This window comes from Protopterus annectens, chromosome 1.part1, assembly GCF_019279795.1.
Source record: "Protopterus annectens isolate FY-2018-M chromosome 1.part1, PAN1.0, whole genome shotgun sequence".
Taxonomy (NCBI): domain Eukaryota; kingdom Metazoa; phylum Chordata; order Ceratodontiformes; family Protopteridae; genus Protopterus; species Protopterus annectens.
In genome coordinates, this window is record NC_056726.1 from 411772750 (window position 1) to 411791862 (window position 19113).

The following is a 19113-nucleotide window of genomic DNA, read 5'->3' on the forward strand; positions in this document are numbered from 1 at the left end:
GATTTGGAGGACATACAATAAAAAGTAACAGATAACTGGCTACTTAGTATGCTGGACTAAAAGCATGTAAATGTTAGTGGAACAGTACATTAAGAAGAGGACTGTTGGAAGCAGAGTAGATGAAAAGAGAAGCTGTTAAAGCAGGGGTTCCCAAAGTGTGTGCTGTGGTGCCCCTTAGCTGCAAAATAAACCATGAACAGTTTACGGTTTATTTTGCAGCTCAGCTTATTAGTTCATGGTGAACTAAGTCTAGACCTGCACTGTAGCTTTTTAGCAGAAATGGCATCAAGTATAGCAGCAGTCCCCAACCACCAGGCCACAGACCAGTACCGGGCCGTGGAGCACTTTGAACCGGGCTGTCAGGTAAATGAATGCCTGTATGAGTATGTGTGTGTCTGTCGACATGTGTGAGTGAATGCGTGCATGAAAGCAAAAGAGTCTGTGTGTGTGAGAGAGATCGGGAGAGTGAGAGCGATGTGTGAATGAATGCAGGAATGAATAAAGAAGTGGCTGTGTGTGTGTGTGTGTGTGTGTGTGTGTGTGTGTGTGTGTGGGTGTGTGTGTCATGGGGGGAGAGAGTAAAGAGTGAGAGTGATCCCTGGCAGCAGCAGCAATGAGGTCTGTGTAAGTCTGGACCATAACACTGGACACATACCTCTCACTCTCTTAGATAGGAAATCTGGACAAAGCCAAAAATAGTGGGGTTACAAAGGCACAAAATATGGACACTTTTAAGTACTGCTCTCACAAGCTTAGAAAGTTGATAGAAATGCAGGTTGTGCATTAGCATGAATTTTCTGAAGGGTATGAAGTATGAAACTAAACTGTCTGTCATTATTTTCTGACTTCAACCTCAATGATCTGCCAGTGATTTGCCAGAAAACAACAATTTTATGAGAAAAAGACCATATATGAGGCAAAAATCTGGACATTCTGCAAAAATCTATACAGTTGAGAGGTATGCTGGACAGAGCCAAATAATAGGGACAGATTTTAAATATTGCTCTTATAAACTTAAAGTGAATAAGGTTGCCATTAGGTTTGCTTACCTCTCAACCATAGTAGATCAGTGTTATGTTGTTAAGCAGAATGTACACTTTTTTTTTGGTAATTGTCTTTTTATTGTACTTTTGAGCTTTTCTCCCCAAGTCTCCTAGTCCAGTCGGGCAGCCTCATTAAACAAATGTCAAATAAATAAATAAATGAAATATGCACTTTATGCGTGCCACAGTGGGGTGGGGGGGGGGGTGGGAAAACCTGGATTCAGCAAGGGAGCCGAGAATCGAAAAAGTTTGTGAACCACTGTGTTAAAGGATGGAAATGAGAGAAATATTAGAAGTTTTGAAGTAATGAATTGGGCCTGGGTGAAAAACAAAGCTCTAGAGAATATTATGAGAGCTGGTTATTAGATGTAAGAAAGAGAGGTTATATATGCTACTATGACCGAGAGTGAGGGGGACGTGTGTGTATATGGATGGGGTGAGATGAGGAATAAAGATTAATTCCCTTATTGACACAGATAAGAAACAGATCCAGAGCTTGATTCATGAAAAATATGGTGGGGCATTGTGATTTGATGGTGCATAACCTTACATGAGTAAGTTTGTTACTGCATAATATCAAATCCCAGTATGTGAACCCTAAAGCAGGTTTATTCCTAGTTAAAAAAATAGTTACAAAAGAACAAATTTCCTTTATTGATGACACTCTTAATTGGTAAATCAAAGCAACTAATCATAATGCTCGTTAGAGAGAAACAGCTTACAATCTGTCATTCCCTATGTGCCCACCCTAATATAACCTTAAGCAACGATATACTTAAACCCTTATGGTTTCCAAAATCAAATACCAAACCATACTGGAATTCCTAAACAATGAGAAAATATGAGAATCAACTTAAAGTTCGGACATAAGAGAATTAAAGCCCTTAATGATTAAGCAGTGTAAAGACGTTATTTCCGATCTTATAACAGAGATCCTGAAATAAACATCAAATGTAAAAAGACTGGCTCAAGCCTGCAAGTTCAAAAGATATCTAGAATGTGTAACAGCATAATTTAAAACATTTTGCAAGTACCAAAACAATTACGTCAAGCCAGACAAGGGAATAGCAGCTGACTGCACAGGTTCCTGAAACAGCTCCTGCAAAGATATACCCTACGCAACATTTCAGTATACGCAATTCAATATTAATTATAACTGTTACTACTTATTCGTGAAACTGCCTTCATTGGGGATGTCAGTCTCACCAGCTGTGAGATAAGCAGTCCTGCAGTGGCTGATATTAAACATATCCTATAGGACTGTCCCAAGTTGGGGTAGTATGGGAAAACGCTTTTTCACACTCACAAATCTGGATATTTTTGTACGCAAAACCCATGACGGTACATCTGTCTCCTGAGTATAAAACGACAGGAGATCACATCAGCAAATCTTATTCTCTTTATTGCTCTCACCACCATTATCAAATCCTTACCTGGCCAAGAAGTGGGTTACAATTTATTTATTTTATTTTATTTTATTTTACATTTGTTAACCGGGAAATTCCGACTGGACCAGGTCCATTTTCAGTGGAGGCCCGGGGAGAAAAGCTCCGGCATCTAGTTGTACAAAGATATTACAGCAGGTATAATACACAAATAAGATGTAGTAAATGGGTTACAACGTATATGGTGAACATAGTAATATAACAAGAAATAACTAAAAACACTCCAAATAAATGATGGTATAGAAAATAAGTAAAATGACTGTGTCAGTTATACATTGGTAAGAGAAGAAAATATATTAAGTAAATTCTACAGTTAAAAGTTCAACTTTTCAAATGAACAAGCATGCAGGTGATCAGAGATCAAACAGGTGATTAGAGAGCAATTTGGGGAGTTAATAGCAGTATGGGTAAGGTTATGTGATACAGGGACATAACCAGGTTCTAAGGAGATGTGATTTGAGGGAGTTTTTGAATTTAGTGATGGAGGGGGCAGTGGACATGGAATGAGGTAGAGAGTTCCAATTTCTGGCAATGGTGTGGGAGTAGAGTGCTTTCCTTGCGTTATTATTGGCCTTGGTGATGGAGAGGAGAGATTTTTCACTAGATCTGAGGTACTAGTTTGCAGTTTAGACAGTAAGTAGATTGGATATTGAGGGTTTTTTTTCTCGGTATTTGAGAATATTGTAGGCTGGGCCCAGCTGGTGATAGTTAAGTAGCTGTGGTAACTCAAGCCATTTTAGTTCTTTTAGTGCAGTACAGTGATGGGTTCTATAGGCAGCGTTAGTAGCAAAATTGGCTGTTTTATTGTAACATGATTCTAGTTTGTCTAGGTCACATTGTCTGATTTGGGTAAAGATTGGTGCTACGTATAATAGAGTTGAGAGGAGATGGCTTTGTGCAAGAGTGACTCTTTTTGTGAGAGAAAGGACCTATGCCTGTATAGGGTGAGAGAAAGGACTTATGCCTGTATAGGGTGCCTAGCTTTTTGTGTACTAGTTTTATGGTATGTGAGATGTGCACAGCAAACTGAAGATTATTGTCAGTTTCAAGTTTCAATGCCCAGAATTTTGGTGTTGTTAGAAGGGGAGATGGTGGTGCTGTCCTTAGATATTATGGTAAAGGAGAGGGTTTTTTTATCTATTAGGGGAGAATAGTAAAAATTTTGTCTTTTTGGGATTTAGAATTAGTTGGATACCTGAGATCCATTTTTCTACATAGTTGAAGGTATCCTGAGTGAGTGTTTGTAGGGTGGTGGGAGATGAGGCAGATCAGATCAAGGTTGAATCATCTGCATATTGAATGAGTGTGGCATGTTGTTTAGAGTTATTGAGGTTATTTGTGAATATAGAAAATAGTAGTGGGCCCAGTATAGAGCCCTGTGGGACTCCTATGGTGGTTGGAAGTTGTGGAGACAGATTTCCTTTCCACTGGACAGATTGTTGCCTGTCAGATAGGGAGCTTCTGAACCAGGCTATAGTAGAGGAGGTGAAGGATAGTGATGTTAGTGAGTCTAGTAGGATGGAGTGGGAGACCATGTCAAATGACTTTGAGAGGTCTAGAAAAATGGCTGATACATATTTGTTATCATTCCTGTGAAGGCTGATATGATTAGTGAAGGACAGAAGGGCAGTGGTAGTGCTGTGATGTGGACGGAAACCATGTTGTGTGGTAGATGGGAGATTGTGTGTGTTAAGAAATGTCATCACCTGCAAGTGGATGCATTTCTCAAGAATTTTAGATAGGGGGCACAGGGTGGCAATAGATCGGTAGTTGGAGAAGTCATATGAGTTACCTCCTTTATGGAGAGGAATTATGTGAGATACTTTCCAGAGTTTGGGTATGTGGGATTCTTGTATGGAGTGGTCGATTAGGATGGAGACAGGATATGACAGGAAGTCACTAGCCATTTTTAGATGTGCATCAGGTATGTTATCAGCTGCTAGTGTGGTTGGTTTGAGTTTTAGGAGGAGTTTTTTGATAGCTGAGGTGGGCACAGGTGATAGGCTGAAAGAGGGGGTACTGTGGGATAGGTTGGGTTGCGATTGAGGTAGGCTATTTTTGGTTATTTGACTAGACAGGGTTAAGATGGACCTAGTAAAAAAAGAAGTTATGTTCTTACCATAACGTTCCATGTTAGTTGTCTTCTTCTCGCCTTCTTCTTGCTGGATGGGATGGGTTCGGAGCCGACCTCGGCTCCGACTCGGCCACTCTAAAAGCTCGAGAGTTGGTTCCACCGGCTCGAGGCTCCCCTTATATCCCACAATGCTAGGCGTGAGTTACCTCAGATCTCGTTTGTAAGCTAGGCCCAGCCTATAATAGTAATAGAATAATTAGTAACAAAGTCCACCTCTATAAATAAGGGAGAAGAGAAGGGTGACCTACATCCTGATCCAGGAAATATGCACAGCAGAGCATATACCTAAAGTATAGAGGTGGTAGAAAGAGAGGTCACAATCACAACTCCTCTAGGTCTGTCCAGGCCAGGGGCAGGAGGGTGGGGCCAAGAAGAAGGCGAGAAGAAGACAACTAACATGGAACGTTATGGTAAGAACATAACTTCTTTATGTTAAGTTGTCTATCTCGCCTTCATTCTTGCTGGATGGGACCGTCCCTAGCACCTTGTCCCGGGTGGCCTAACAGAACAGACTCCTGAGAACAGTGGAACCAAAGTTAGCTCTATGCCTAGAAGCTAAATCCAACTTATAATGAGAAATGAAAGTGTGAGGAGTAGCCCAAGTAGCCGCTGCACAAATGGTGTCAATAGGCAGTCTGTCTTGGAAGGCTAAAGAAGTAGCCAAAGCTCTGGTGGAATGGGCCTTAGGTTTATTAGGCAGCTTTTGGTGTCTAATTTCATATACAAGGGAAATCAAAGATGTTAGCCATCTGGATAATGATACCTTTGAAACTGAAAGTCCCTTTCTGCCTTCCGTGATAGGAGACAAACAGCTGGTCAGATTTTCTGAATTGTTTTGTTCTATCCAAATAGTACCTCAATTGACGATGAACATCCAGGCAGTGTAATTTTTGTTCAGACCTATTGGAATATTCTGGAAAAAAGACAGGGAGGTCAATGCTTTGATTTAGATTTGACGTCGAGACTACCTTAGGCAAAAAGGACAGGTTCGTTCATAAGGATACCCTGTCCTTATGAAACAATAAATAAGGAGGTCGACAGCTGAGTGCTTGAAGTTCTGAGACTCTTCTAGCTGAAGTAATGGCTACCAGAAAGAGAGTCTTCCATGATAGCAATTTTAAAGAACAGGAGACTGCAGGTTCGAAAGGGGGAAGAATCAAAGAAGCAAGAACTAAATTTAGGTCCCAAGGAGAAGGAGGATTTCTTATAGGAGGTCTGAGAAGAAAAACTCCTTTCAAAAAGGCTTTGCAAAGCTTGTGGGACATCAAGGCAGATTCAGAAATACCAACATGAAAGTTAGAAATAGCTGCCAATTGAACTTTAAGAGTAGAGGGAGATGAACCTGCATGGAAGAGTTCAGCTAGAAAATCAAGGACCATTTGGATGGAAGCAGTGAAAGGATCTATGTCCCTTCCTTGAGCCCAATATGTGAAGCGTTTCCACTTACTCAAATAAATCTTCCGAGTGGAAGATTTATGGGAAGCTATCAAAATATCTCGAACGGAGTGAGATAATTGAGGAAGCCTGGCTAAGGTTGGAACTGGAGGAACCAAGCAGTGAGGTTCAGAGAGGGAAGGGAGCGATGTAACTGACCCGACTGATGGATCAAAAGATCTGGAACTAGGTCCAGATGCCACGGTCGCTCCAATAGAAATTGATGTAGAAAGGGGAACCACACCTGTCGAGGCCAGTAAGGAGCAATGAGGATCAATGAGGCCTTCTGAGCGATAGCTTTCTGTATCACATTGTTATTCCTGCCTCTGCCTCTGGCGGGGAAATGACTCTGTGCGTCAGGCGAAGTCCCTTGAGATTGTTTACGGAACCACATCTTTCCACCTTTCTGGCCTTTGGGGTAAGGCCTAGAAGGAGTAGAAAAACAGACTCCGATGGCAGAAAGGGTCTTGCCATCAGTTTCGCACCTAGTCAAGGTTTCTTTCACTTGAGGACCAAAGAGAGATGATCCATCAAACGGGGAGTTAGTGAAAGACGTCTTGAAGGGGTCCGCAAAGTTGCATAGCCGCATCCAGGCATGCCTACGTAAGGCCACACCTGTCCCTGCGGCCCTACTCGCTCCATCAGCCGCGTAAGAAAGAAGGCGCATGGAGGAGTTGGTTATGGAGTTAAGGGTAGCCAGCTGAGTGTTCATCTTATCTTGAAAACCCGCAGCTGTAGGGTCCTTTAACATTTCACTCGCTTCTTTAATCAAGTCCCTTTGAAGACGAGTGAAATGGCATAGGTAGTTCAGCGAACGCATGGTAAATGTCGCTGACGAGAACATCCGCTTCCTGTACCTGTCCATGGACCTAGATTCCTTGTTAGGTGGATGGACAGGTACTGAAGGATCAGCTAGCTCCTTCTTAGTGGCAGCAGCTACCACCATAGCATCCACAGGGACTCTTTTTGTCAAGAACTGTTTGTCTGCTGGTGCCGTTATGAATTTGGAGGGTCTCCTGGGAGTGGGGTCCACTGAATCAGGAGCCGTCCATGCCTTTTTAGCAACCACCTGCATGAGGGGGTCAAAGGGGGGGGACACCCAGGAGGTGGAAGGGCGAGAGCCAAACGCCTCAAGATACACAGATTCATCCTCCGAAGGGTTGAGGGCTGGCCAATTTCCCCTCTGTTTCAGGATCTCTAGAATGTCTGCAAATGAGACATCTTCAGAAGGGGAACGGGGGGAATCCTCAGAATCATCTAAATCTGTGTCAGATGTGATGGACTCAGGTGAGTCAATGTGTTTCCTCTTACACTTCCTCTTCCGAGGGGGCTCTTCTGCCAAATCAGGAGAGGCCTCGAAGAGGATGAAATCCCCACAGGGGGTTCCTGAGGAGCTGGCTCTCTGCGGTCCGGGATGAGGGAGTGAGTCGACTTGACCTGAGGCACCGTAGAGGGAGGGGCGGACGGAGCCGACTGTGGAGTAGAGCCAGGCTCTAACACACTCTGCATGACCTCGAATGCACCCCTGTCAGGCAAAGCCAGAGGTCCCCACTCCGAGAAGCTAAGAACCTCCCTCGGCACCGACAGTGATGGCTCCGAGGTCGATGTCGGAGCCGAACTCACCAGCGCCGAAGCACCGAGAGGGAGAGGGGGGTCGGACAAGGGTCCGATGCCACTCACCCCCTCGGAGCCGATGAGGGAAGTCCGGCGCCGAGATTCTTCCAAGGAAGAAATCGGAGCCGACGACGGAGCCGAAGACAATTGTATTGGCTCCGACGCTATCACAGTCTCGGTTCCGACACGACCCGGCTCCGAGCTCAAGAGAGTCGAAGGAGGAATATATTGATGGACAGGGGCAGGCATCGACTGATGAGTCGGGCTCTGAAGCATCTGGGCCAGTGCCTCGGACTTAAGAAGTCGACTCACTACCCTCTGAAGGTCATGATCCGACAGCCTCGATGACCTAGAGGAGTGAGATCTATGGCTCCGTTCAGACAGCAGGGGAGATCCTGGAGCCGAATGAACGGAGCCAAGGGATGGTGACCTGGACCTCTTCCTAGTTGTCGGCCCCGAAGGTCTGGTCGGAGCCGACACGGGAATTTCTAATACCTCGGCTCCAGCCGGAGCCGAGGGAACCACAGAAACTGTGGACTGAGACTCATCGGCTCCAGCCGGAGCCGATGTAGGCAGAGGTTTAGAAGCCTTAGGTCTCGGCTCAGTTGTCGGAGCCGAAGACCTAGATGCCTTGGAGGGCTTCCCTGAAGACACAGTAAGGGAATCCTCTGGCTTGAGTAAGCCTCTTAGAATTAACTTATTTTTTCTTTCCTGCAGGACCCTGGGGCTGAAGCCATGGCAAACAGCACAGGCGTCCTGCAGGTGCAAAGGTCCCAGACAGTAGACACAAGAAGTGTGAGCGTCTGTCAGAGACATTTTCTGACAGCACGCATCACAATTCTTGAATCCGGAGACCTTTGCTTCTTTAGACATCCCAAAGGTGCAATCACACACACAGTCACAAACACACTGATTACACCCTGTCTAGTTTAGCTTAAAATAAAACAACTAGCTAGGTTTTTTAAATTAAGAAAAAATAATACACACACTCCACTAGGGAAAGAAAAAGGCCTGAAGGCCCAAAGGAAGAACTTAAAGTTCTTGTGGGGAAAAAACAGGAATTTTTAAGAAAGGGGATAAGAATTCCTCTAAACTAAGGGAAATAAGTATAAATATTAAAATTAAAGGGGTTTTAATACACTAACTTTACAAGAAAGTCACTTACCAAGAACCGGTAGAAAACCAACACCTCGATCGCTGTAGGCAAAGCGAGATCTGAGGTAACTCACGCCTAGCATTGTGGGATATAAGGGGAGCCTCGAGCCGGTGGAACCAACTCTCGAGCTTTTAGAGTGGCCGAGTCGGAGCCGAGGTCGGCTCCGAACCCATCCCATCCAGCAAGAATGAAGGCGAGATAGACAACTTAACATTGGTTATTAAATTGAGAAGCTATGTCTAGGCTATTGTCTGTAGAGTTGGGTGCTGGAGTAGTGGTTTTGCCTGGCTTTAGTAGGGAGTTAATGGCATGCCAGAATTTTTGTGGATACTTTGAATATTTGCTTTGGGCACTAAGAAAATAATTTTGTTTATTTTGGATTCAGCCTTGGCCTTGTTTCTAAGCTGTTGATAGTATTGCCTGGAGCTAGGGCTATTGTCAGTTTTCCAGACTTTCCAGGCTTTATCCCTGGCTTTTAGTAAGGCTCTAGTGTCCTTACTTAGCCAGGGTGCATAGTTGGCCTTAACTCTGATCTTTCTGCTGGGAGCAAGACTATTAAGAATGCTAGAGAAGGTAGTATTGAAGTATTCTACTGCGTGGTCTAACTCTAGTGTTCGTAGAGGTTCCCAGTTGCAGTGGCTTAGTACTGTATTTAGGTACTGTGGGGTAAGGTTACGGTCATCTCATACTATTTTGTATACAACTGGTTTGGGGTGATTCGAGTGTTTATGGAGTAGAAAGGTGGGGAGATGATCACTTAGATCATCTGGGAGACAGCCTACTATATAGTTTTGTTTGGGATAGTTGGTTAGTGTCCAGTACAATATAAATTATTTTTTTTGCTTTTTTGTCTATTCTAGTTGGTTCTTCAATTAGTTGACAGAACCCATATAAGTTGATATGTGTAGAGGGGCTGCTGGAGTTACAGGTGTTAAGGTCACCTGGTAGGATTGTTTCCTGTGGTAGGTTGTCCTTTGTCCAGTGTAGGATGTCTTCTATTATGAGTGAGTTGTTGCCTGGAGGTATGTAGCAGCATATTATATTGATCTTCTTGGTGTTTCTTAAGGAGAGGACAGAAAATAGGACTTCAGCATTCTGAAATGTGGGTGGTGTGGTGTGCAGGGGTTGGAGGTTAAGGGTATTTTTAAAGAGAATGGCTACTTCACCCCCTTTCCTGCTTATTCTATCGGATCTAAGTGTATTATACCCTGGGGGGAGAAAGTCATCATCTTGGATAGTGGATTTAAGCCTGGTCCCTGTAATGGTGAGTGTATCAGGGTTGTAGTGGGCTATGAATGCATGTAGGTCTGTTAGTTTATTGGTAATGCTTCTTATGTTGAGATTTAGGATCAGCAGGTCAGATGTTTGTTTGGCTGTGAGGGGACCTGGATTTGGGTGAATGTCACCAGAGGTTAGTAGATTTTATAGGAGTGTCAGTATGTGCTTTTTAATATTACTTGTTTGTGAGCTTGGTCTATGTGTGTTGTTCCTAGTGTAATGCGTTGGTGTTTGTATGTGAGTACGTTGTAGTTGTGAGATTTATAATTGTAGGGCAGATGTAGAAGTGTGAGTGGGTTTGAGAGTTCTCGGCACCCCTTCTTCCCACTCTTGTTTTATATCTTACTTCTAATTTTTATACATATCCTCCAGCACTACTTCAATCTAATAATTTGCGTTGTTGTTCGTGAGCTATAGTACCTGCCAGATGGGGAAGTTAATAAACAGATTATAAGCCTGTAAGGAATGTTATTTGTTGACTGCAGAAAATTGCAATACTCTTAACTATAATCAAAAGAGTGAGAGGGAGATTTTAGGAGAGACATAACTTAATGCAAATTTGCGTTAAAATCAAAGATGTTCCTAAATAGCGGGTACAGTTAGGGGGTGTTTCTGTAACACATCGCAAATCCTCACATTAGCAACTTGAATTATACAATAAAGTGTAGTTCGAGAATAAGTACACTAGCTGGCTAGGCGCACTCCACGTCTAGTTGGAGAAAGTCAAAAAAAACAGTTTAGCTTTGGACAATTAAAAGGCCTACGTACTAAACATATAGGTTCATAGGTTCATAGGTTCATAGGTTCATACTAGGCTATCTGCCCAAGGGCATTTATAAGCCTAGCCCATAGTTATGTGGCTTTCGCCACCCCTTTAGTTTGAATAAAAACTATGCCTATCATTTTGCTGTGCCTCTGTCAAGCAGTGACGCTGAAGTAATCCCTGGGGTATATCTGCAATCTCCCATCCATTGGTCAAGATTCCTCTTGAACAAGACCAGAGAGGTGCTCTGCCTCACATGTACCGGGATTTTGTTCCACAGCATAGGGAGTCTCTGGGTGATGAATCTGTCCCTCCAGCACGTTCTATTTATAACCGTGTCAAGGTTTAAGTCTCCCGCCCTTGTGGTTCTGAGGGATCTAGATTTATAACTAAATCCCTAGCATAGTGGTAGGCAAATGCCCCTGCACATATTTTAAACATTGTTCTTATAACTTAGAAAGTTGCTAGAATAACAGGATTTGTATTTTCGGAAGGATATAAAGTCTGAAACTCAAATGTATGTTATTATTCAGTGATTTCAGTCCTCAATGATTTGCCAGAAAACTGCAAATTTTAAGGGACAGAGCAAAAATTGAGATAAAAATCTGGACAGTCGATGGGTATGGCAGTAAGCCATTCGACGATTTTGGCAGGGTTACCATCTGTCCCTCTTTGCCGCCTCACAGCAATAGGTTCTCCGGTTCGATCCTCAGCTGGGGTGCCTTCTGTGCGGAGTCTGCATGCCCTCCCTGTGGTCGTGTGGGTTTCCTCCGGGTGCTCCGGTTTCCTCCCACATCCCAAAGACATGCTGTTGGTGGATTGGCCACTCTAAATTGGCCCTAGGCGTGAGTGCGTGTGTGCCTTCTGTGGAAGGCTGGGCGCCAGGCTGGCAACTCGATATCGTAAAACTCCACTGCCAATCATGAGCGGACAGGTGATCCGCTGTGGCGACCACTAACCGGGAAGAGCCAAAAGAAGAAGATTATCCATCCCTCTTTATGCAGGGCAGTCCTTATTTAAGTAGTCGTGCGCTGTGTCTGTGTGTGTGTGTGTGTGTGTGGGGGGGGGGTGACAAATATGACAAATGCTAAACATCGTGATATTAAGGAAAAAAAATATCTTACGTTTCATCAAGTGATTGCATAAAGCGGTTGCTTTGCATCTGAATCAGCGGGTTATAAGAAAACAGAGCAACTCAGATTTTGTAAGAGTGAGCGCTTATTAAAAAAGTGAAATCCAGTCCTTTGCATAAGTTGAGCTCATGGCTTGTCTTGCAAAATGTCACGTGTACAAATGTCCCACTTTAGGTATCCAAAAAGGTGGGAAACCTGGAGTATGAAAACAGCAGTTATAACGAGTTCTTTCGGTGTTACCTCTACTATGACTGTTTTTATCTTGCAACCATTTAAAAGTGGTGTACCTACCACTGGAGGATCTTCTTCTCTCGACTTTTCCCGGTTAGGGGTCGCCACAGCAGATCACCGATCCGCTCATGATTGGCAATGGAGTTTTATGGTGTCGAGTTGCCAGCCCGGCACCCACCTTCCACCGAAGGCACACACGCACGCACTCACGCATAGGGCCAGTTTAGAGTGCCCAGTCCACCTACAGCATGCCTTTGGGATGTGGGAGGAAACCGTAGCACCCGGAGGAATTAGGAAGCCCGCGCAGTCACAGGGAGCACATGGAGACTCCGCACAGAAGGCACCCCAGCCGAGGATCGTGCGGGTCTGAAAATGTTTTTTTTTCTGTTTTCCATCCTGTTGGCGCTGGAATGCCCAAATGTACCAACGGATTAGTTTCAAATGCGGGAAAAGAGCGAGCGTGTATTTTTATTCTTATTTTAAAAGAATAATAAAAGAGAAAGAAAAAAAGTGTCAAAAGATTTCCTGATAGTAAAGGACAACATTTCTGTGAAAGGGCTCAAGATGTACCCTTTAACAACTATTGTCAAAGAAAATAACATAATTGTCTATTTTCTCTCATCTTGGGGCAAGTTCGTTCTGGTGAAATAACATACCCACGGCCAGTACAAAGGACAGAACTTAACTATTTGGCCTATATAAAAGCTTATTCTTGTAGCATTTTAGTTGCGTATTCCGTTTCTTATTATGTTTAGGTGTTTCAGATGCAGAATAACTGTTTTATGCAACTATTACATAAAATATAGGGAATATGCGTGTCCTAAAATCTCAGAACATTTACCATATTTTCGATTTTTTTGCAGGACACAACTGCCCAAACAGGAACTGTCACAGCAAAGTGGGACAGGTGGTAACCCTAAATAATGCAGATCATTGTGCTTTCTTTTGGAGCAAGCTGATCTGCCAGATCTGCTTATCTTGTCAGTTGGCACAGTTAACTAAATGTAATAATTATCTATGTATTAAACAAGTACTCATGTTAGAGTGTATCTGGGAAACAAAAGTTAAAATAAATTGAGTCGTCTACTACCAACATCACGGTCGCACCAACTCGAAGAAGGGGAACGGGACCCCCGCCCAAAAAATCGCTTGTGGTACAACTCGCCGACGCAATTTCCATTGGAGGAACTCCGACCGTGAGCGGGCTGAAGCGCGAGAATTCAAGCGTTGCCCACATGTAGGATAACCTAGTTGGGGGTGTCGATGTTTATCTTATTATTGTATTGCGTTGGTTTTTGTTCATATTTACGTTTTTATTAACTTTTAAGACTGTGCTAAAACTGAACATTCTTTACTGACACTTTTACTGTTGTTAAAGTGCCTATCAAATTGGTTCATGTTTTATTAATTTTTGCTAGAAATGTTTTAATAAAATGTGGGTGTTAAAAAGAGCAGCAGATGACTACAAATCATACCGTTCAGATGTCGATGATTTTCAGGGACGTCCCTGATTCTGAGTCAAACTTTAACTCTGTCTCACTAATCCCTCCGAAAACTGGCGAGTTTTGGAGAAGACATGTTGAATTGCACGTAATAAATAATGATAATAATTAGAACTATAGATTCCTTTTACTTCAAAAATGTATTAGTCTGTCAATGTCTACTAATATTTTAAATGCGTCATTGATTGTCCCTGATTAATTTTGTGTTTATCCCCGATTCTTTTGAAATTTGTCCCTGGTTGGCCGACGAGAGCTATTTTAGAAATGTAAGGCGCGAGTTGATTTAAACATTTGTAATAATCGAGTGTGTGTGTGTGAGTGTTAAATCGTTTTGGGCATTTTAAATCTCTGTCAGATATAATGTTAGGCACTGGGAGATACTGTGTACTAACTCGCCATGCCGTAATGTGTAGGAGCGTTACCATGGGTAAACACGTCTAAGGCAAAGATCTACCGAAACGATAGCTACTGTAGTTTAACTAGGTCTAATTTATCTAGTTATTAGCAGTTGTATTTTTTTGGCGGCCACGGTGGTGCAGTGGTTAGCATAGTCGCCTCACAACAAGAGGTTTACTAGTTCGATCCTCGGCTGGGGTGCCCTCTGTGTGGAGTCTGTATGTCCTCCCTGTGGTCGCGTGGGTTTGCTCCAGTTTTCTCCCACATCCCAAAAGACATCCTGCAGGTGGATTGGACACTCTAAATTGGCGCTAGGTGTGTGTGCATCCTGTGGAAGGTTGGGCGCCGGACTGGGAAAAAAGCCGAAAGAAGATTAGCAGTTGTATTTAGAAAATCAATAGCAACAGCTGCCGGTGTATAAAACCCTGGAAAATTAACTGACGGATGAAGGGACAAGTGGTAACAGATTACTATGTAAAAGCCAGTGACTGTGAAAACTTTTCAGCTCCTTAATGGAGTAAGCTTTAAAGACCGATGTATAGCTGAAATGTGTGGCGGGCGGCCTTATTGTACGTACAGTACGGACTAAAGAATTGCTGGAAGGGAGGACTAACAGATTTTTGGAAGATGCGCTGCCTGCTGGCCAAAACACGATGCATTCAACCCGCTGGGGGTAGTGGTTACACGTCAAAGTTTTTTTACGCACATATTCTAGTCAAAGTAGCTGATTACTAGAATCACTTAAATGAAAATGATGTCGGTGGCACAAGCTAGGTGCATGTGTGCCTGTGCGTACGTGCAGGTGTGATCACATGACGTAGCTTCTTCCACCGACTTCACATAAATGAAAATGCATACCTTTCCACCTCTTAGAGCAAAAAATCTGGACAAACCCTAAAACGATGAGGGACAGATTTTAAATAGTGCTCTTACAAACTTAGAAAGTTGATAGAATAATAAGTTTTGCATTAGCATGAATTTTCTGTTTCTTAAATTCAAATGTTTTGTCATTATTTAATTACTTCAATCCTCAGCTATTTGCCAGAAAAAGTACAGATTTTAGGAGGAACACACCAAAAATATGAGACAAAAATCTTGACATTCTGTGAAAATCTGTACAGTTGAGAGGTATGCATGCCTGTGCGTACGTGCAGGTGTGCGCACGTGCGTGTAAGTGTATAGACAGGTAGACTTACGCTAGACTGCAGAAAATAGAGGACGGCTGCGGGAAAATCAGTGATTATTTTTCAAAGGGGCACAGTCTAACAATAAAGAAGAATGCATCATCGTAATAATCACCCTTTGTGCCGAGGTGTTTGAATTCACCCAGCTTCTATAGTTGTGTCCTTTCTAAGAAAACTATAAAACCCACAATGCTAACAATTAAACGAGGGGGTTCTCAATGCAGCTGACATTGTGTTTCAGTGGTTTGCGTCGAAGTGCACCTTTCAATTGTCCAAATTTTCGCAGACTGTCCAGATTGTTGTCTCATATTTTTGGTTTGTTCCTCATAAAATTATGGTTTCTAGCAAACCACTTAGGATTGTAGTCATTAAATAATGACACACATTTGAGTTTCACACTTAATATCACTCAGAAATGGTATGGTATCACAAAACCTGTTAGCCTAGTAGCCAAATTTTAAGAGCAATATTTAAAATCTATCCTTATTTGTAGGCTTTTGTTCCCCAATTATTTTAGGCTTTCTCCAGATTTCTTGTGCTAAGAAGTTGAGAAGTATGTATCAAAGGGTGAGAACCTGCCCAATACATGCCCACTCCACTCCCAATACATATCATACCTCTCAAATTCTTACTGCAATTAAATAAAACATAATGGGAGTACAAAGGCCAAAAAAATCGGGAGTGGCAGTCCAAAATGCGATGCAACAACCTGGTCGTGCTGTTAAATTCTAGACAGTTGATAGGTATCGCACCCCTCCACACACACACACACACACACACACACACACACACGCATGAAATATACACACAACAAAAGTTGCAAACTCAGCCAGCAAGGAATGAATAATAATTATGCTAGTTACAGACTGCAGCGACCTCAACATTGATATCTTACGAGTGAACTATAATATTCAGCAAGCACATGTGCTGAGCGATTCCTTTTTTCTTTTTGCAATCACTGTGGTATTTTATTCAAGCACTCGTTATAGATAGTGTGCTTAAATTATTTTAGAGATACTTATCTCTAATTTCAGATTCACAGTGATTACGTCCAAACCACGAAACTGAAATTAGGAGCAGAGTAAACGTAAGACGTACTTCAAGATAAATATTCAAGTTCCTGGTCTCTACCAAAAGAATATGCTCGGCCAGCCAGGAGCAGCAAATGTCCCACACATGTCCCAGGATATAGTTAGAATGCTGAACTTTTTTTGCAGCAGTGTTCACGTATGTTATTTACAAAATCAAGAAGTTCACCCCCCCCCCCACACACACACACACACACACACACTTATCTGGTTCTTTCCATACTCCTCACGATATGGTAAATGTAAAAGAATACTATCGTAGTTGTATACATACATGACTATAATCGTCTCAGGTGCGTGACAGTTTTACCTCATACGGTGTCAACTGAATGAATCCCATTTCTGAGAGAGTCTTCATTCTGAGGGGTACTTATCAATGTGGTCGGGAAGATGCGCTGTATTTAGGTTACGGAAATTAGACCTTATTTCTACGGTCTGGGTAGGCTTGCCACTGTGGCCACCTTTTCAGATGCCCAAAGTGGGACATTTTTTGTAAAAACATGAGATTTTGCAGCTCAAACCATACCACGGCCAGTGCAAAGAGTAGAAATTCACCTTTTGCTAAAATAAAAAACGTATTCTTGTAACATTTGAGTTGCTTATGCTATTTCATATTTCATATAACACTCGGCGTTTCGGATAGAAAATAATTGGTATATGCAACCATTAAAGAAATGTTAGGTAATATTTTTTAATCCTAAAATCTCAGGACATTTGTCATTTTTTAGTTCTTCTTCACAGGACACAAACTGTACCTCGCGAAGAGAGGCAAGTGCTAGGTAACCCTAGGCCTGAGCGATGTTTCCAAAATATAATTTGCTGTCAGTATATGTTAGAGTATTGTGAGATCTTAAGCTTCTCGGTTTTAACCACCCACCCCACCCCCATCATCTGCAACAATCCCCGTCTGCAATATTTTGAGTATGAGGGCGAAAGACTAAAATATGTAAGTCTGATTTTTTTTTTGCACAATCAGTTTCAAATGAGAGCTCACTATTCTAAGATTTTTCTTCCACTTGTTGCATAATCTCGGGCAGTAAGTTTTTTTTTTGAAAACCGATACAAACAGTTGCACTTTTATATTTTAAATATATACTGTACATGCAAAAATGTTGTTTATCTTTATTATTCATTAGCCAAACTGTTTAACTAGCCTGTCTTCGACAAGGTTGTAGCTAGGTATGCTCAATTTACTCAAATGGGTATTTTTTCCCCCGAGTATTTCTCAGAGAATGCGTGGTTCAAAGAGCATAGAATGATTAGAACTGTTTGCACTACTGTATGTTGAAACGAGCTATATAAAACGTGCTCACCTGAAAGGAATGCACCTGTAAAATAGCCTTTTATGGTTATAATAGGGAACAATTGAAACATAATTTGTATCTTTTCCCAGAGTGCATAGGTGCAACATTTTTGAGGGTTGAGTACGTTTTTAAACACGAGGTAGGTGGTGGTGGGACAACTCCATGTGGTTCGCGAACAAAATATTGATTTCTGGGTATACTCATGATCCCTGAAAACAAATGTGTGGGTAGTTGCGTTTTTTTTCCCCTTGAAACTTGTAGCAGTACTTGTTTGCATACCTGAATGGCCTGCTCAGTAAATACCATGTTATTGTATAACAAAATACTGGGTGGAAAGGGCGTTTTAAGTTCAATTAAATCCATTTTCTGTAAATATAAAAAAATGAGGTAGTCATCACAGATAATTTACCAAGAAAGTACACATGTGAGAATATTTAGAACGAATAATGATCAGGAATTAGCAACTAAGCACAGCATGCCGGTGTATTTCTACCCTACAGTTACTCAACGTAAGTAAATTGATAGTATAAGGCAAAAGCCCTAGACCCCCCCCCCCAAAAAAAAGCTTATGATACCAGTTTCTTCCAGAATCGTCTTCAACGTCAGTAAGTAAAACATCATTGGACATCGTAATATCTGTCTAAAACATAAACAATGACTTGAGCACAACTCACCTGTTTAGAAAGGTGTACCCCTGCATGTATCTGTGTGTGCATGGTTGCAGATGAATGCTATCGTTTCTTTGTTTACTAAATGTGATAGAAACCATATAACTTCTCCAGCCTAAAGGACGTATCTTGCTTGTTTAATCAATGCCTTAACTTGCGTACTATTTCAGCTAAATATTTGTCCATTTATTTATATATTTGTTATTTATTTGTTGTCTGTTTATTTGTTGTCTGTTTGACTGACCTCAAGAAACAACGTCTTTTGGACATCAAAGAATGTCTATAGCTTTTTAATGTCGACATTGTATATCTGCGCATAGCTTGCTTAGAAATAAGCTTATTCGTTTGAACGATGCAGTGTGTGTGTGTGCGTGCGTGTGTTTAGTTTAACTGTGGTGTCTGTCTTCACAAATCACCCACACTTCTAAGGCATACCTCATTACGTGGAACGTTCCTCATTTTGATTCTTAAAAAAAATCCATGTTCCTCTCTTCCAGCCTTGAAATTATCTGTCATACATTGACTGTTAAGAATTGTTAAACTGATGCTTATGGTAAATAACACTGGATTATACCAAACAAAAGAACTTTTTATAATATAAAGTAACACATTTTAACCATCCTGCGAACTTTGTTAGTAAGCTGTTAGCAAGTGCTCCGCATTTTTGCCTATTTGTTCCACATTATGAAAGTTAGTATTCCACATTTTGGAAATGTAGTTTGAGAGCTATGAATTCGCCA